The sequence below is a fragment of the Akebia trifoliata genome, chromosome 1, assembly GCF_017979445.1.
Source record: "Akebia trifoliata isolate Shusen 1 chromosome 1, ASM1797944v1, whole genome shotgun sequence".
Taxonomy (NCBI): Eukaryota; Viridiplantae; Streptophyta; class Magnoliopsida; order Ranunculales; family Lardizabalaceae; genus Akebia; species Akebia trifoliata.
The window spans coordinates 22,366,028-22,387,139 of NC_141375.1; the positions used below are offsets into that span (position 1 = coordinate 22,366,028).

General features: G+C 36.3%; 1 pseudogene across 1 annotated transcript; it reads left to right on the forward strand.

Annotated features, from left to right (window-relative positions):
• The first annotated feature begins 1,257 nt into the window (after positions 1–1,257).
• LOC147410967 (GTP-binding protein ERG-like) lies at positions 1,258–17,657 on the forward strand (annotated as a pseudogene). The gene is made up of 8 exons (XR_015178382.1): positions 1,258–1,515; positions 3,718–3,786; positions 7,399–7,528; positions 8,136–8,294; positions 14,065–14,131; positions 16,354–16,460; positions 16,543–16,681; positions 17,213–17,657. The product of XR_015178382.1 is annotated as a GTP-binding protein ERG-like (transcript).
• The last annotated feature ends 3,455 nt before the right edge of the window (positions 17,658–21,112 follow it).

A 21,112-nucleotide genomic window follows, 5' to 3' on the forward strand; every position in this document is an offset into this window, starting at 1 on the left:
AGCCGTGTTTGAGTGATCTCAAGATTAGACCTCATATCACACACCCTAACATAAAAGTGAATAGGAACCATAGATGCTTTTCAATCATATCTCGATGAAAATCATCTATGATTCCCATACAAGTAGGCATTAGGGTATGTGATGTGAGGTCCAGTCTTGAGGTCACTTCAGAATTATTCTAAAAAAGAAGCCTTAGTGTAGGACATACTTTCCTTTTACAATAGCATCCTTATTGAAGTTAGAATTGTCTATGAGTTGGATCAAACTGAAATCTAAACCATTCAACTCTAAGAACTTTGAATGCAAAATGAGAAATTAGTTTGTGATCAACTTTGGATCAAAGATCAGACCTGAAACCTGATCCTTTCAGCTCTGATAACTTTGGATAAAAGACGAGAAATTGGGTTGTGATCAAATTTGAATAAATCATTCCCAACCCGATAAGTTGGGATTGATAGATTCTTGAAATACTCATAAAGAAACACAAAATCCAAAGGTTGAGATGTATTATTGAATTAGATTTAATCCAATTGAGACACGATCCATTTTCTATTAGATTAGATTTAGATAAAAAAATCGAGCTTTGATAAGAATCCAATAGATAAGGACCTAAACCCGATCCAATAAGCATTAGATTGATTCTGGGTTTGATCCGATTGCATTGAATCCGACCCGATCCAAATCTTAGTCGATAAGGAAAGAGGGATCTGGTATATATGATTTACATGGTTACACTTGCACCCTTTCTAACACTTTAACATCAATAATTACCTTTTTTTCTTTTTGAGTCATGATAATCTGACTACCTCACGTGGCACACTCAATCGACTCTCCTGGAGTGATAAGTTTGGAAATCGTAGATCTGTATGCCTTAGGAAACACATTTTTATGTGGAAGTGCAATTCTGTATCCCGAGGCATTCGATGGAGTGTGCCACGTGGGATAGTCAGATTATCACAATTGTTTGCTTAAAGAAGGGCGTGGTTTAGACATGACAAAGCCCTCCAATTTTGATGAATATTAGATATACCTCCTTCTATTTTTAAATTGATGACATATCCCCTTCACATTCATCTTCTCACTGGATTATCTAAAAAGTCCTAAATACCCTTATTTTTCTTCCTAAAATCAGTCATCTACTTCAAGCTTCAAGCCTTAAGAGCAAAATAAGTTTTTTGAGAAATAGAACACATGATTTTCTACAAGGTTAAGGTGATTACAACTATAAAAATGGATTGAAGATGAGGTTACTTAAGTCAATAATTAGTAGCCAATAAGAGAAGACCAAGATCAAGGGGTATGTCATGAGTTTGAATACATACAGGAGTGTATCTCAAATATTCACCAAAAAGCAAACACCCTCCTCCTTCCTCTTATTTCTCTCAATTCTCAAGAGGGGCATAAAAAACACAGTTGTTTTGGAGGGAAAAAATAGAAGAAAACCAGTCTCTCGACCTGAACCATCCGATGCTCGCATCATAGCTCATATCGACATGGCTTGCTTCTATGTCCAAGGTGGTCTTCATCCTCTATTATCTTTTATGGATTGCTTCTATAATTTTTTTTCTTCTTTTTTTCATTCCGACCTCATTTTGATACAGCTTTCCAGACACCCAATTGAACTTCTGGTTTAGATTTATATTTATGCCCTTTTTGTGTAAATTTTTGTTGTTTTTCAGGATTAACAATTTAATATAATAGAACAGGGAAGTTTTTGTTTTTGTTTTTTTTTGTTTTTTTTAAAATTTTGGTGGGCTATGGTTATTTAATAGAATCAATAAATTAAAATTATTAATGTAAGCTGATGGGGAAGTTTGTTTTCTATTGTTGATATGAACTGTGATTAAGATGGATTCTCTCGTACCCATTTTCAAACTTGATTTAAATTTTATGGCTGAACTACCAATAATAATAAAAAAAAAAAGAGGCTGAACTCCAAATGGGCAATTTAGCTCAATGAGATTATCAAGTGAAATTTGAATTCTTAATTGTGATCTGCAAAACAATATGGGAAAAAACATTGGAAATAATTCGGGAAGCCTGAAACTGTCGATTCTAAATCCAAACACCAGCGATTAATGTTGATTGTCAAGTACCACAATTGGATGTGCTCATGGTTTTAAATCTCGTCCGAGACAGAGACGACTTATCCAAGTTGTCTCGGTATCGTCCACCAACGAGACAAGTTGACAAGTCGTCTCTCAAAGACATGGTTTATTCTAATTATAAGGCATTTTTTTTTTAAATCTCGTCCGAGACAACTCGGTCTTGTTCATGGTCGAGATGAGATGTCAAAACAAGTTTTAAAACCATGGATAGGCTACTATGCTAGTTAGGCCAAGAGAAATTGTCCACTCTCTATTGTTGCTTTGCAGTTGAATGAAAGTGTTTGTGCAGATTAGCAATAGTTTCATCCGAGTTCTCTTTGGTTCAGATGTGTTTGTATTGCAGTCCCCATGTCTTCTCTATGCACTTGCTCAAACACTTCCCTCACCCATCCTTACAATTGGTTTGGAATGCACATCATTAAACATCTACTCATTAACCTATCTCCATTACCAGAACCGAAATCTTTTACAACTAAAATCAACTCCTTCAATTCTCGAGCCTCTCAACTCTCATTTTCACTGACCCATTGTTCTCTGCTCCCTCACTTCTAGTGGCTTTGGGTCCTTTGTACCTCAGGAGTAATTTCATCAAGGGAACCATCTGATTTCAGATTTTTCACTTTATTTTTATTGACTCAGCTGAAATAATATTTTAGGTCAAATTCCTTACAACATGGACTTTGTAAATTAAAAAAAACTCGGTTTATGACTTGGGAAAGAACTATTTCTCAAATTATGTGCTTTCTTATAATTTCAGAAGTTTGTGTTAGCTTCTTCTTCTTAATTTGCCTGAATCCAATATAGTATCTATCAAAGAATAAGAAAAAAATACATTACCAAATACCAATGAACAACGAGATGACTGAGGAGCTTGGAACGCTTGAGCATCTAAATATCCAATTCTCAAGTTGAAATGGCTTTTATTGAGGCCGGACATGGTTATGGGGTCCTGGGTCTTAGAGAATTAGAAATATGATATCTTGGATCTTAGAGAATTTAGAAATATAATATTTACTGGATGGAGTCATGCTTAAGATCATGGATTTTAGAGAATTAGTACTTTAATTTATACATTTAGAGTTAGAATAGATGATTGGAATTTTGATCTGCAAATTTTATGCGTGCTACAAAGGGGGAAACCCATTGTGAAATGTTGATGGTTAGGAGGTGTTATACGACCTCAAATATTAGGACTCAACTATGGATAGGAGATGAAGGTGATGGATGGATCCTTTTGTCGGGATACATCAGATCAATTATCATCATTAGAGAACCTTATAAACTTATAAGCATGTAAATCATAATGAGCTTTAGGAGCACCCATGTTGCATTTCATGTGGTATTGGTGGTGTAGACGGTGCAGATGCCCACTCCACATGTCCACCATGAAACATGCCTTGCTGGTGCCACATCAACTCTAGATCTACTGGTGCTATGACAATGAAACAGCCATCGACTTGGTCTCAGTGGAAGTTGGGGCTACCTCATTTTGGGTGATCTAGATGAGGACAACTTTCACGTTAGCTTAGCCTTATCTGCACCTGTACGCATTATTTCCCATGTTATTGGCCTAAATTAATAAGTTCTATGTTTTTTTTATCTTTTATAGTGGAGCAAAGAAAACATCCAGAATTAAGAGAGCTACCAATTGATGTGGTCCAATACAACTCTTGGAAAGGTGGGTGTTTGATTGCTGTCGGTTATGAAGCTTGCAAATATGGTGTGAAGCGGTCAGTAAACTGTTCTCATAATTATGTAATGTATTTGATTTTTGTTGGATGGCTAGACTGCACAGACCACTGAAAGCTAGTGCATGCTTTTAGTGCTATGTGAGGAGACGAGGCCAAGAAAGTGTGCCCACAAATCCATCTGGTTCAAGTTTCGGTTGCCTGTGGTAAAGTTGACTTGAACATATACCGAAATGCAGGTTCCATTTGTGGATATGTATGTTTTCTAGACAACCAATTTACTTCTTAGACGCATCCACAAACACCAAAAGATCATATGCAAATTGTAGATGAGAAATCACTGGCCCGCCTTGCCCTGATGAAAAACTAACAAGATCACCATTCTCACCTACCTTGCCTAGCATCCTACCTAAAGTATCTGCCACAACTAAAAACAAGAAAGGCAAAAGAGGGTCCTCTAGCCTAAGACCCCTCAAGCTCCTAAAGAAACCTTCAAAAGTAACATTCACCAAAATAAAAAACGACGCCAAGGAAACGCACAACATCACCCAATGGATCCATCTGTACCCAAAACGCATGTGATGAAGCAAGTACCTAAGGAAGCTCTAATTGCTCACAATTTATCCCACTTGGATTTTTCTCCAAGATTCAAATTCATAGCTACTTTTGTTTGGGATTCCAAGATCTCTTTGAAAGTTTCCCTCCTTGCCTAAATGCCTTGTCAGATTATTTTGACAGTCAACTACTTGATCAATCAAAAGAGAATCATTGTAGATTTTTTTGCTCCATGTGCAAGGTTAACAGATAACCTAATAACAAACTTCTGCTTCTTTGTGATCTTGCTAAAGAATTGCATGGCTTTATTCTTTCTCTCTAGTATATATGGATTTCCCAAAGGTCGGTTTTAAATCTCTTTAGTAGTTGGTATGCTTGGTGCTTCTTCTCCCAAAGGGCGGTTGGTTTGGTGATTATTTCCTTTTGCAATTCTTTGGGTCTTTGGAAGGAAACGAGTTGAAGGGCTTCTAAGTTAACGAAAAGGAGCTTCATGACATCATCATTGATGTTAAACCTTTATTGTGTCAATGGTCCAAGCTTTCTATGGATTGCAAGGGTTTATTTTTTGAGGATTTTGTTTTTAGTTGGGATATCATTGTAAATGGGTAGTACAGTTGTATTCTATTTTCTTTGTTGATTCACAGTAAGTCCTCTCAATTTCCTTGGCCTCTTTGTACACTTTTTTGGTCATTAAATTTATAAATTCATACTTATTAAAAAATGCTTTAAGTCGTCCTTTACAACTAGACCTCCCACTAGCTTCTATCACTTTTAAAGGAAGCAACGTACAAAAAACAGTCCACATAAATTTCTATCCTTACATCACACATCTTCTCAAAACTCAACTTTACCCTTTCTCTCGGCCTCATTTGTACCCTTATGAGGCTATGTTGTCCTCATTATTTTGGTTTTCTTGCAAAATTACTGAAAATGTAACATATCCATGTTGAAGCACATCCACGGCATATACATTGGGCATTTGTGAGAAGGGGCTGGCATGCCTTTGTTTATGTTTTTATGGAGGCTCCATTATTGCTTTGTTTTTCCTAGTAATGTTTTCCTCAATCTTTTTACTGAAATTATTACATAACAAAAAGGGAAAAGTACACTTTCGTAGTTGATTCTCCTCTTCTTGCACATGAACATCCTCTTTACAATATTATTCTGTTACGTTTCCTATCCATTGAAAGCGCCCTCGATCCGCGGGGTGCGCGGATCTGCTTTTGACCCTTGAGGTACCAAACCGACTCTAACATGGATAAAAGGAACTAATCTACCATAAAAAATCTGAATTCAGGGATCAAGTTACGGGGTTGGAAGGTGTTAGGCACCAACCCCACCCGGCCAAAGCCGGTCTCTACTAACTTCCCAAGTAAATTACATTGCTAAAACCTAGATAAAAATAAATAAAAATAAAAATTTACCTTTCCGATTGCAAGGACTTTGTTCCCTCAGATCTAACAAAAAGAGCTCCTTGTACTGTACTCCCTTGCTTCGTTCTGTCTCCGGATTTGACTTCGGATCTCCTAGATCAAGGTATCTTCTTGTTTCTGAATCTGAACTCTTCAAGTTTGTTGCGGATTTGGGGGTGTTTTTGGAGAGATTTTAGGTGTTTTCTAGACTAAAATTGAAGGGGGGATGTTAGGTAAGGAGTTGGGGCTCCAAAACCAAGGTTTATGGGGGGCTAGGGGAGCTTCTAGACCTACTTCTCTTTGGGTTTATGATTTGATACGAAAATAGGGTGTGAGCACCTCTATTTATAGATGTTTTTAGGGGTTGATTTGGATAGAGTTAGTGTTTAATTAGAGATCTTTTAATTAGAGTTGTGTTTTAGTTTGACTTGTTTTAGGTAGAATTGTGTTTTAATTAGAATTGTTTTAGGTAGAATTGTGTTTTAATTCAAATTGTTTTAGGTAGAATTGTTTTTAAGTTAGAACTCTATTAGATAGAGTTATTATTTAATTAGATCTCTATTATGACTTTTAGTCTTATTTGATTGACTTTTAATGTTTTGACTTTAGTCTTAATTGATCGACTTTCAATATCTTGACTTTAGTCTTGCTTAATTGACTTTAATTTTGACTTCAGTTTCACTTGATTGACTTTAATACCTTGACTTCAGTCTTGCTTGATTTACTTTAAATTTTTGGAGAAGGCCCCTCCATTATTTCTTTAATTCTTTGGACCCCCAAATGGAGGGGTCCTTAAAGAAATATCCCACGAACCCTCAACAATTTTGCCTGAGAGTCCGATTAATCGATTTTTTAGGTTCAAAATTTTAAATTAATTTCATTAATGTTTCACTTTAATTATTTAATATTTTATTTATTAATTTCGAATTTTTTAATTATGAAAATTGTGAAATTACCGTTTTGCCCCCGGAGAGGATTTTTCACGTTTTAAGTCGGTTTTTAATGTTCTAGGATGTTTTAGAATCGATTTTTCGTAAGGAATTCAATGGAAATATTAGTTTTTGTTATTTATGAAAACTTTTTGTGTGAAATGGTCGTGAACTTTGTGAGGGGCATTTTCGTAATTTTGTCAAATTCTGTTAAAATTGGTGAAATGATTTATTTGGTTCCGATTTGTTATCTTGTGTGTTCGAGAGAGTTTTCCTAAGCGTAACGTAGGCTCTAGGGTTGTTTTAAGATTAGGGGTATTTTAGTAATTTGGTCAATTTTAGTGATTTTTATCGTGAAGCTTCTTTTTGATTTGCAAGATGATGATTTCTATGTTTCTGGGGTCGTATTTTCCTAGCGTATCGTGGTTTCTAAGTTTTTGTCAGTTCGAGATACCTCATCTGGATTTCTGAAACACATCTGGTAACAAAATAAAGCAACGGAATACACATCCATCATTGGAAATTATTGCAATCGGATTGATGAGTTGATTAATCAGGCGAGTGCAAAAATGGGGTGTCTACAGATCCATATTACTACTGATGTGAGTTAGGAGTAAACCATCTTCAGTGTTTTGTGCTTGCGACTTTAGTGTTTCCTTCTGCACATTGAACTGATTACTTGCACAATGTTTCTTTGACACCCCAGGACTCATGTTAAAGAGTAGTGGATACGCTTGCAAAACTGATATGAGGGTTCAAGTGGAAAGCGCTTGGAGCTCAGTCGATCTATACGATGTGCTTATAGTTATTTTTTATGTCCATTGGCATCTTACCGAGTAAGAGATTATTTATTCTATTGAACCTTTCCATTTTCTGGATGATTGTTTATTTGCTTGCTTATTATGCTTTTTTTAACACAGTTCCTCTATGGTTTTGCAGCTGACTCATTAAGTTATTTTAAAAGCTTCTGATTCTTTTTTGGGCTACTTTCCAAATATTTTAGAATTCTTGATGACACGATAATTGTTTGCTTGGGTTCATTGATAACTATCCATGTTGCATGGTAGCTTAGGTTTGATATACAGAGGTTCCTATCATATCACCTGTTCGTGTGCTTAAATTGAGAGATTCTATTGTCTCACCAACTTTTGCTAACGCCACCCCAATTCGTATTTAAATCACCAAAGAATTAGTACACTTCTTAGGGTGGCATTAGCAAAAGTTGGTGTGGCAATATAGTCTCTCTTAATTTATCTTCCCTGTTTGTTAAAGCTTTAATTGCACTTTTCAACTCTTTGATTTTATTTGCAAACTGAGGCATGCATTCGTGTCATTTGACTTTATTTGCACTTTTCCCTGTTTGTCACTTTTCGTATCTATTGTTTGCAATGGTATTATTTGTATCAAGGATCTCTTGACCAATTACTTCTTACATTTATGTAGGCCAGACAAAAGGGTGATACAATTGATTAAAAATTTGGGAGTCCAAGAAAACCCAAAACAGAAGAGGGTGTTGTGCATGAATAAGGTTGATCTAGTTGAAGAGAAGAAAGACTTGTTGAAGGTTGCCAACGAATTTGGAGATCTTCCTGGATATGAAAGGTCAAATTTATTTATTTTCCTTTGGATAATTAGCCAGTTATCTTCTACATGTGTTAGTTTTTTATTCCTTCAGAAGAATTTGAGAATATATTGTGTCAAGTCTCTTTGTGAGAGCTTGGGAAGAATTTATATTAATTACCAAAGTCAAATTACAGAAAAGTCCTTATAAAATAAGAACTACGTAAACGACTATCAATACTAAGTAACTAAGACTAGAAAGCAACTATAGAAACAAACTAAATTATTTCCAATAGTCCCCCTCAAACTGGGGAGAATATATTAACTAAACCCAGCTTGATAAGGTGAAAATTAGTGATTGACGGACCCACAGATTTTGTAAGCATATCGACAAGCTGATCTGAGGAAGGAATGAAGACTGTTTAAAGGTCACTAGATCGAACTTTCTCCCTGAGAAAGTGAATATCAACCTCAATATGCTTAGATCTTTCGTGAAGAACGGAGTCAGAAGCAAGCATAATAGCAGACTTGTTATCACAGAGCAGAGTAGAAGAGCCAGAAACAGGAAAACCCAACTCTGTCAACAACGATCGGAGCCAAATTATTTCACATGTACCGAGGGCCATAGCACGATACTCAGCTTCAGCAGAAGAACGAGATACCACATTCTGTTTCTTACTTTTCCACGAGATAAGATTATTACCATAAAAGGTACAAAAACCAGAAGTAGATCTCCTATCTGTAAGAGAGCTAGCATAATCAGCATCTGTAATACAAGACAAATGAGGCTGAGTAGTGGAAGAGTAGAAAAGTCCAAGACCAGGACGTGACTTCAAGTAGCGAAAAATACGGTAAACTGTATCAAGATGAGATGTACGCGGAGTATGCATGAACTGACTAACCACACTGACCGCAAAGGACAAGTCCGATCTAGTGTTAGTTAAATAAATCAGACGGCCTACAAGTCTCTGATAAGAAGAGGGGTTTGATAAAAGATCACCAGAATCAACTTGAAGATGATGATTTTGATCCATAGGAGAGGAAGCAGGACGACAACCAAGCATCCCGGTGTCCTGAAGAAGGTCCAATGTGTATTTACGCTGAGATAGTGATATACCACGGCGAGAGCGAGCCACTTCTATCCCCAAGAAGTACTTGAGTGGACCTAAGTCTTTATCTTCAATCACACGACCTAATAGTGTTTTAACCCTGTCAATTCACTGTGCATCATCTCCAGTCACAATGATATCATCCACATACACCAAAACAATGGTGCAATGACCATCCACTCCTCGACGAACAAAGCAAGTATGATCTAAGTGACATTGAGAAAACTCCATAGAAAGAATAACCTCAAAAAAACGTTGAAACCAGGCTCGTGGGGATTGTTTTAAGTCATAAAGACTTAAGAAGACGACATACTTTCCCAGAATACTCCCCCTGAAGACGAAACCCTGGAGGAGGGTCCATATAAATAACCTCAGTCAAATCATCATTCAGAAAGGCATTCTTCACATCAAGTTGGTGAAGTGGCCAGGAGTTACATGCAGCAAGGGAGATAAGAAGGCGAACAGTGGAGAGTTTGGCTACGGGAGCGAACGTGGCACCAAAATCTTTTCCTGAGGTCTGAGTAAATCCTTTAGCAACTAGTCGTGCCTTATACCGATCAACAGTACCATCTGCGAGATATTTCACTGTGAAGACCTATTTACAACCAACAGTCTGCGCCCCAGACGGAAGAGAAACAAGTTCCAAGGTATTATTGGTTTACAAAGCATCCATTTCAGCAGTCATAGCTTTTTTCCACTGAGGGTCTCTTAAGGCCTCTGAGACAGACCGAGGGACATGAATAGAACCAGTTGTCGCAAGTTAGGCCTGATAAGATGAAGAAAGACCCTGATAGGAAACAAACTGGGCAATAGGATGATCAGTAACACACCCCCGCTTACCTTTACGAAGGGCAATAGGTAAATGAGAATCAGAAATAGACAGAATAAGAATATGTATGTGTAGAGGTAGAAGAGGGTATACCTGAATCAAAAGAGGAGGTTGGCAAGGGTGGAGAGGGGTGAGTGCGACAAGTGTAGACCTGAGGAGGAGGGGGAGACGGAGGAAAAACTGAAGAAGGTAGCACAATAGGAGACGAGTCCTGCAAAGTGGGAGAATCTTGCAAAGTAAATGGAGCATGATAGTATGGAACATTTTCAAAGGTCACATCAAGAGTGGATGACACGGTGAGAAATTGGATCATAACACCGATACCCCTTGGACATAGAGGAGTAATCCAAAAAAACGCATCGAATGGCTTTGTCATCCAATTTCGTACGATTAGGGGTCTTGTTCTGAACGAAACATGTGCACCCAAATACACGAGATGTAATAGGGAAGAGAATGCTATCAGGTTGAAGGACATGAAGGGGTACCTGCCCTTCTAAAGTGTGACTTGGGACGCGATTAAGAAGAAAGGCCGCAGTTAAGACTGTCATATTCCAAAAAAACTTTGGAACATTCATTCCGCGAAGAAAGCAGCGGACATTGTTCATGAGGTGGCGGTTCTTGTGTTTCGCTACCCCATTCTGTTCAGGAGTATAAGGACAAGTTAACTGGTGAAGCATACTATTCTCATGAAGATGGGAGCGAATACCATCAGATATATATTCTCCCCCATTATCAGACCTAAGTGATTTAACAGTGATGTTGTACTGAGTCTGAATCATTTTAAGAAAATTAACAAAAATTGGGAGTACCTCAGAACATGAACGCATCAGATAAACCCAAGTGCAACGAGAGTAGTCATCTATAAATGTAACATAATAATGATGACCATTAAAAGCAGTAACAAGGGAAGGCTCCCACACATCAGAATGAACTAAATCAAATATTGCATTAAATCGATGCATACGAGGAATATAAGAAGTACATGTGTTTAGAAAGTTCACACACAGAGTATTGAAATTTATGTCCACTACAAGCAGTCTTTAAAGCAAGAAATAAAGAACACAAATGTGAAAATTTGCATGTCCTAAGCGAGCATGCCATAAATCTAGAGTATGTGATGTAAAAATGTGGCTACCAGATGATGGAAGCACGGAAGAAGTCAGAGCAGCAGTAGGCGGAGATCCAAACACGTACAATCCATCCCTCTCATACCCCTTGCCAAAAATCCTCTTCGAAGTTAGGTCCTGAAAAATGCAATGAGTAGGAAATAAAGTAACTGAGCAATTATGAGATTTAGTAATACTGCTAACAGACAAAAGATTAAGAGATAGATGAGGGACATGAAGCACAGAATCTAGAGAAATCCCAGAGGATAAAGGGACGATACCCTTGCTGTGGATAGGTGTATGAGATCCATCAGCAAGGCAAACCTCCCTATGGGTGGTGGAAAAAGTAGAAATAAAGTGACTAGACTCACCGATCATGTGATCAGAGGCATCAAAATCAATAACCCATGTCAGAGGAGTAGAGATAGACTGAGTGACATTGAATGCAGAGGATGTACCTGGAGGCATAATACCTGAGGCCACAGTTGAAGAGGGTTTAGTGTGAGCTTGAAGCTGATCCCGAACAATGGTGGCCATCTGAGTTTGTAATTGCTGCAAGTCATTCTTGCCAAGTGAAGAAGGATTAGTAGATGAGGACTACTGTAGCCGTACGAGGAGCAGTCTGTCCCAAAGATGAAGTGGAGGAAGATCATGGTATCAGATGAGGATAGAGCTGAAAGCAGCTAGTCTTCTTATGACCAGGCTTCCCACAATGACTGCAAATAAGGCCACTCCCTTTACCACGACCACGACTGCCACGGCCATGATTCCCTGATCCAAGGGTACGGTGGTCGGAGAAACTCGAGTTGACAGTTAGGACCATCTGATCTTTAGCTGGAGCAGAAAAAATGTCAAGGACCTGAGTCTGAGGAGGAGGAATACGACGACGACATTCATCACTGTCAATGGTCGTGAATATCTCAAATAAAGAATGTAAAGGAGTAGTGTTGAGGATCTGTGTGCGAAGTGCTTCAAATTTTGGATGTAGACCCATAAGAAACTGGTAGGTTTGATGTCGAGCAATCTGCTTGACAACATAATCGGCTGTCTCTGAAGACAATTCAGCCATAGACTCAGTGAGAAAGTCTTTCCCAACGTGACTGAAGGTATCATAGTAATCAATTACACTCTGATTCCCTTGGGTAGCCTGGGCAATGTCGCGATAAAGTTTATAAATTCTCGAGTCATTCCTAGAATGTGCGTATGTCCAAGTAAGCGCTGACCATAAAGATGGAACCATCTCATGGTACATGAACATGGTATAAATTTGTTGCTCCATGTAGTTAAACAACCACCCAAGGATAGTGCAATTGTCGATCTCCCATGATTCAAATTTAGGGTTAATAAGAAGTGGTTTAGTAACAGTTCCAAAGAGCCAGCCAGATTTCCCCCTGCTACCAAGAAAGAGTCGCACAGATCGAGACCATGACTGAAAGTTCTGACTATCAAGAAGAGCATTGGTAATCCGTTGAGCGGAGGAAGTCGACCCAAGTACTGAAGTGGAAGGTGTAATTCCTTGTTCTAAAGACATGATTTGGTTTGAAGGGAGATCTGAAGAAGAAATTAATACCCTAGGTGCAATCGCAAAGCACAGATAACAGTCCTACTGCTGTCGGCAACTCACACAATAAATCGGAGCAGCCCAAATAGCAAGGCAAAGTCCAAATTGCTCTTGAATACTAGTACAACCTGTTGTCGAACTTTATTACAACCTGCTCTGTGATCACAAGGTCCAATAGATTTACTCTAGGACCAAAAATGAAGCACCCACTGCTATCTCCTATTGATCTAGATGCTCTTATGCTGTCACAAGACCAAACCAAAGCAATCACCACTGTCGTACTCCTCCACAAGGTCCAACAGACCTGTATTGCAGAACCAAAATAGAGTGATTAGGGTTGTAGGGCTGTCGAAGGACCAAGATGAAGTAGTTGTAACTGTCGCAGAGTCAAATCGAAGATTGTTAGGGACGTCGTAGAGCCAAAACGAAGCTCTTAGGGCTGTCGCAGACTTAATCAGAGGAAGCTATGACTCTCGTAGAACAAAAACAACGTAGCAGCAACCATCGTAGAACAGAAACGACGCAGCAACAACTATCGCAAAGCCAAAAACCAAGATATTAGGGCTGTAAAGCTGTCGTAGAACCAAAACGAAGGTGCTAGGCTGTCGTAGAACCAAAAACGAAGGTGCTAGGCTATCATAGGATCAACCACGAAGCTCCTTGAGCTGTCGCAGAGTTACCATGACCAAAAAACAAAAAAAAACTTATGTCGGCTTGTTCCAGGTTACCGCAGGATTTGATGACGATGACTATAACACCAAATACAGCCACTAATGTAGCTCAGTTGCTATTGCACACCAAAGAAAAAATTCCTACTACGAAAAGACAAACCCTAACATAGGGTAGAAACACAACGCATTACTGCAGCATGTGATAAAACGAAAAATAAAAAAAAATTGAAAGACCCCCGAAGGGGAGAAGGTCAAATGAGATTGACTCTAGGTTAGGGTTTAGCGAGTAGAGAGAAGAAATAAAGGAAGAAGAAAATTCCTTGGCTCTGATACCAAGAAGAATTTGAAAATATATCGTGTCAAGTCTCTTTGTGAGAGCTTGGCAAGAATTTATATTAATTACCAAAGTCAAATTACAGAAAAGTCCTTATAAAATAAGAACTACGTAAACGGCTATCACTACTAAGTAATTAAGACTAGAAAGCAACTATAGAAACAAACTAAATTATTTCCAATACCTTCTTCATATTTTGTAGATATTTCATGATATCGGGTCTCAAAGGTTCAAGAGTGAAAGATCTTTCTCAATATTTGATGGAGCAGGTCTGTAACCATCTTATAATCTTAGCACTACATTCATTTCCCACGGGCAATAGAGTTTTGTTTTAGTATATTTGTCTACTTTTTGTTAATCCGATTAATGACATCAGTTTGATTTTTGGAACGTGGAAAATTTCCATCTTATTTGTCTCAACATTGCATTGTTTGCCTACAGGAGATAGATATCATTCTCTGGTAGATTTGTTTATTTTTCTTAACTCAATAACAGACAATCCTTAATTCCATTTTTCTTCTAGACTGTGCTTATAGAGAGAGTGTGAATTTTGCCAGTTGGCTCCATGCTTGGGAAGGAGTTGGCTCTTGTCTCATCATCCAAATCATGCAGATGCATGAAAGACAAGCATGTTGAGATATGATCCGGGGAAACCATTCTTGGGGGTAGGGATAGGTGTAGTAGTGGGGGTAGTCGGGGTGATAGGGATGGGATGGGGTGGGGGTGCTAGAAGTTGATAGCTATTTTGGTTGGAAAGTGTTCTTGTGGAATAATGTACTTTGAACACGTACATTGAACTTTGGGGATCAAAAGAAGTTTTAGAGTCATAGAATTAGATTTCACATGGTTCCATGAAATATACTAAAATATTTCTATTTCCATAAGGCTCGACACATAATTTAATTGACAATTTCTTTTGTATATATGTCAGTGGAAATCACGATTCATTTTCAAAGTATTTCGTTGAAGTGTAAGTTTTGACTGAAATAATCATCCTATATAAAAGTGCAAGATTTTGTTGGAGATATCTCGATAAACGGTAATTTGATCAAAATATTTCAAATATTAATAGAACTTATAAAAATATCGTAAAACTAAAATTGCTTGTTGCAAGTACTTGTAAATTACTATAACACTCATTCATTGGTGGAAATATATTATGATTAGTTAGGTATCTATATATCATCTTATTTTTATGCATTCTAAGCATATTGGTACGTTCATTAACCATGTACATACAATTATCCATGTTCTAATTAGTTAAATATAATAATGTATTAGTACTTATTAATTTGTTCATTTAAGTGTATATAATTAATGCAACATTATTAGTCTCATTTTCATGTAAATATCAAAACTGAAATTCAAAACCTCGATTAGATTAAAAAAGTGCTTCTAATTTTTTTTGTTACATGTTCAAAAGTATGTAACAGTGAAAGCATTTGTCGTAAGACCCGTGGAGGTCATAGGTACTCATAACCAAGGTTTAAATCTCGTATTTTTTAAAAATTGAAATGGTACTGAAACCATTTCAAATGTTCCGAAACATTCACTTTAAATCATTAAGTTGATTTTTTAGTCATAGGTAAATATAGGTAACTATCTTTTAGTGTTTAAATAGAAGTTAGAATTGCAAATCACATTCTTTGACATCAAATTGCATTAGAAATGCATCAAAATGTTTTGAAACAAACTTAGGAACCTCAAAATGAATCTTTGAAGCCACAAATTTGTTTAAATATTAGCAAACAATTTCTTTTATTTATTTATTTTGATTTTTGCAAATGGATATGCTTTGCGAAACATTCTGAAATGTCACAATGTTTCATTCTGAAATGTCAACAAATTGGAATGTTCCACTGAAACAGAAATAAACTTTGAACCATGCTTACATAGATCCCTCTGACCCGCCTCTTATTCTGTACAAGTTCTAAAATTTTATTTTGATCAAAATAATATTTTTTTATTATAAAAATATGGTTTTTATTTACCCAATTAAATTGGAATGCAATAACTAATTTTTTGACATAGTTTCTTCATAATGTCTTAAATTGAGTACTAATTTATTAATTTTTAGGCACCATTCATAATTACTAGTTGATATTTTGAACTCCAAAATTTTGTGGAAATGAAAAATACAGGTAATGTTTCCTTTCCATCTCCCCTATACAAATGGAAATATTTGCAATCATTTGTGGATATGTATGTTTTCTAGACTTTCAACTGCTTAGAAAGATCTTAAAATTTCCTATTAAAATGACTTTCTATATCTTTTTCTCCATCATCTTTGTTGTCTATGTCTTAGTTGAGGTAGTAAGAAAAGATATGAACATGCCTTGACTGAAGACATGATTCATGATAAGAGTTGGCGAAATAAGATTAATATTGTTGATGTCATTAGTTGGGATAAGGTGTAGATGATGATGATGATGGTCTTTGCTGTCCATATAATACAACTTACTCTCGCACTTCAATGTTTATTCGCCTTTAGGCAGTTAAGAGACCCTGGGATGAGGATCCTACAGTTATGAATGAAGATATTATGAAAAGCATGTCGTTGGAAGTTGTCCGAGAAAGATGTTACACCATATTCATCAGGTCTGGTGTTTTATTTTTCTATCTTTATATTGTAAATGTGTCTTCTGTTTGCCAAATTTATCATCATTGTTCCCTGTTTCAGGAAATGCCTTACACTTTGGAGAATCACTTAATTGATTGGAAAGAATTAAGAGATGGGTCTCTCAGGATCGAGCAACATTTTATCACTCATAAACAAAGCCAGCGCAAAATTCTTTGGGGAAGAATGGCTCTAAAATAGGGTAACATAGCTTACCATCATGTTTTTGATATTGTCTTCTTGTGGCTACTGTTTATTATCATCCAAAGTACTTCATTTATTTTTAAGATGACTCTTTTATCGATTCATTATCATAAAAATGAAAATCCCACATTTGTTTGACAATATAGGACTTCGGTTTCATTCTTAGTATATGAGTTGTGGTCAGATTCCTAGTGATCTATAATATGCTTCTGCACTGCAAACCGGTTTCAGGGCTTATATGTATGTTATCATACTCTGTTTAGTGTTACTGGAGAGTAAAATCAAGCTGTGGGAAACTAGGGTTTCAAGGTTGGGAGGTCTGAGAGGTAGTGGGAGAGAGTTGCTCTCATCTCATCAGTGGACGTTGGCATTTGTGAACCACATTAAATCTTGTTATGTTTTGTGTTCTTCCTTTTATTTTAATATATATTGCCTTGGTGATTTGATCTAGGGTTTCATGCTTACACCTATAAAAATCAATCTAGGGTTTTCATGCTCACAAAGGGTACATTTCTTGTGGTAACCACAGGAGAATAAGAGTGGAAGCCAATGAAGAGCTGAGGTCAATCTTCAAGAGGGATGTGCATCTTATCCTCCAAGTCAGAGTTGTTTAAAGCGCAAGCTTTTGAATGAATAAAATCGGTCTTGGTGAGTCCACTGTTCCTATCGTGCTCTGTTGACCGTTCAAAGGGAATTTTGAATTAAGTGGATTCATTGGCTTTGTGACTGATCCCAAAAAAATGAGTGGCCACCACCATCGATAGTTTATTTAGATGATGACTATACTTCATCCAGAACCACCACAACACCATGGCCCTATCCTTCCTTCCCCTTGTACTCCTAGAATATGAGATGGGTTCTCTTTTGGTTGAGTTTTCTCTTTTATATTTCCATGTATCCATGTAGCATATTTTTGAAAAATCTAGATCAGGTTCTTTCTGTGTTAAATGTATCTTTGATGTTTTCAATGCCTACTTTGGTCATGTGCAAATTATCATGGTGGTGCTAATAAACTGATCATCAATACCTTTACTTTACCAAATTAAAAGAAGATAGAAGAGTTAATATATTGAGTTATATCTTTTTAGACAAGTAGACTGACTTACAAGAAGATGCATCGATAGAATTGTCAAAATGTAGGAATAACTCAAATGGTTTGATGAACTAAGGGAAAATCAATTGAGATGATTTGTTTGGTGGTCAAATCAAACGTGCTTTCTAGTTTCTACTTTCCAAAGAGGGCTGCAGTCAAGGACTACATTGAAAGAAAAGTTAGCGCCAAAGACTATTAAGTAATTTTCCCGTTTTAAAAGGGCCGCCTCAATACAAGTTGAGGCCTAATGCGAAATCTTAAAAAGAGGTTATTTTTTTATATGTAATACATTGATATAAATAATTATTTATGTTTTTTTACTTATTTTTTGAGATGCAAAATTATTAACTAAGCTTTTATATTCAAGTTTTCATAAACAAGATTCCCAGTAAAAAATTATTATGACCTAATTTTTTGTAAAACTCTAATCCAAGTAATTATCTTGGCAGTTTTGGTTTCAATTCCACTTATTTTAAAATTGGAATCGAAATATGATACTTATAGTTCCAACTTTTAAGTACGTTAAGGATAGATTTGGAATGGATCCATTGAAATCTGTATTGATATTAGGTGGCTTTGAGTAATTATTATTATTATTTAATTTTAATTTTAATGTGGAAGAGGTTAAAAAGGAGGGAAAGATAAAAGAATATGATTTTTTTTTTTTTTTGGAAAACAAACAAATTTGTGGGAATCTAGAGATCTTCGGATATTATTTCTACTTTTTAATTAGTTTTTTTACTTATTAAAAAAAAAAACTCTTAAATCCCATTTCCTAAGGGGTTTAATAATAAATAAAAGAAAGAAAATCTAAGAGATCTTATTCCTATATTTTAGTTAATTTTCTTTCTTTAAAAAAAAAAAAAAAAAAAACACAAAAACTCCCATTTTCAACATTGAAGGGGTTTAAAAAAAAATGGGATATGGATATGGACATACTCATATCTAGACTATATCCGACCCATTTTAAACCCTATGAAGAGGTCAAAGAGGGCTTTAGTCTTTTATTAGTATTTTGACCCTAGAGTTTAGACTTTGAATTACCTCAGTAGTGATTATTAGCTCACTGCACTATGAGCAAATTTGCTCACAGACCAACACCGTTATGACATGTGGCATTGATGACATCGTGTTAGACGGTTTGACACTATTATGATCCAAATCCTCTAACTTTGTGTTGTGTTCGTGGGTCATGTTGAGATTGCCACCCTAGGATTACCCTAGTTGTTCTTCCAAATGATGGACCCCATTGGATCCCAAATGCCTTACATCAATTTTAATTATCTAATTGTTCATGGGCCCATCCCTATGTAAAAAAGGAGTATAAAACAATACGGTTACCATCTTCTTCAACACGCGATGGTTACGTTAAATCAATTGAACTCATATTAGTAATAGGAGAAGAAAAAGTTAAGAGTCAATGTGAAAAATCAGAAACACTCATTTTTTGAGAACTTTTCTATATATATAGTGTGGCGTTCAATAGCTAACGTTAGGGAGCCACACGTTTGTCCTATGTGGCTTAAAAGTTTCGGATTCAACTGTTTTTTTTTTATAGTGATGATGATCTTTATGGTGAGGAGATCATCCTCACCAAAAATCAGTTGAATATGAAATTTCTAAATCCATCAGAAGTGGTTGACAAACTTTCGATAAAAAATCGACAATTCACGATTTTAAACCACTTTTGATGGACTTACAAGTTTCAAATTTGGCTAAGTTTTGGTAAAGATGATCTCCTTACCATAAAGATCATCCTCACCAAAAAGCAATTTAATTCGAAACTTTTAAGCTACATAAGACAACAGTGGCGGAGCTAGTAAGGAGTTGGTGGGGGCAATTTCCCCCCACAGAATTTTGAGACACCCCTATATTTTCAACTAATTACATTCCCCATTTGTCCCCACTCCCTCACCTCTCTCCCCATTTGCCCCCACACCCTCACCTCCAATTTTTGCCCCCACAAAACTTTGAGACACCCCTATATTTTCAACTAATTACATTCCCCATTTGTCCCCATTCCCTCTCCTCTCTCCCCATTTGCCCTTACACCCTCAGCTCTCTCCAATTTTTGCCACCACAGAATTTCGAGACACCCCTATATTTTCAATTAAACATGCCCCATTTGTCCCCACTCCCTCACCTCTTCAATTTTTTGTTGATGACATTGCCTCTTGATGGGGACTTCTCAAATATTAATTGGAAATGACCTAAATATCATTTTCTTCAACTTCTAACTAAAAACCTCTTAATTTCTCTTTAAACCCATTCATCTTCACTATACAATTAACCATAGTGTGCCCCACAATAAGAAAATCCTGTCTCTATCCTATTGATGTTTTATAAGCTTCACCAGAATACTTTTTGAATTAGTTGGATAATTCGAATCAAACCACACATTCAAAAATGCATTCAATGTCTTGGATTATGAGTCACAAATCTGCCTATGGACAATAACATCACTTTCATTTTTCATTTTATTATTTTTGAAAACGCTAGATTCCAACTCCTCCATCAAACAAACAATTGAGATAAGAGGAGTAATAAATATTTCCCAAAAATCAATATTGATCGCCTAGGAACAATACAATTTTTTTTTCTAGGGGTACATTTTTCTTGAAAACCTATATCATCTCAACCGTTTGTTTGACAGAAAGCCTTAACGTGAGGTTAAACATTTATTTGAAAATATAAATAACATGCCCCATTTGTCCCCACTCCCTCACCTCTTCAATTTTGTGTTAATGATATTGCCTCCTGAATGGGACTTCTCAAATATTAATTGGAAATGACCTATATATCATTTTCTTCAACTTCTAACTAAAAACCTCTTGATTGGGACTTTTCAAATATTAATTGAAAATGACTTAAAACCATTTAACTTCACTATACAACTAACCATAGCTTGCCCCCACTACAGGAAAATCTTGGCTCCGCCCATGTAGGACAAACGTGTTGGCTCCCTAATGTTGGTTGTCGAACCTGACCCATATATATATATATATAAGAATAAAAAAAATTTAAAAAGTTATTTTTCATTGTAACTTCTTCAGTCCGGTTCATTCTAAGAACCGGAGTTTTTATATTTTTCAGTCCGGTTCATTCTAAGAACTGTCGGTTCCCATAATAAGTATAATGGTTCAACCGTAAAAATGGATGAGGCTTTGACCGATTGTCTTAAAATTGAAACAAAACTTCTAATGTAAAAACGTGTAAATCTTCAGATTTCAAAATTTTCATAAAACTTCTTCAGATTTTAAGGATTTTACAAAGAAGATTTTCAAAATGAGGACTTCATATATTTTTTTACTTGAATATAATTAATTCCCCCTATGA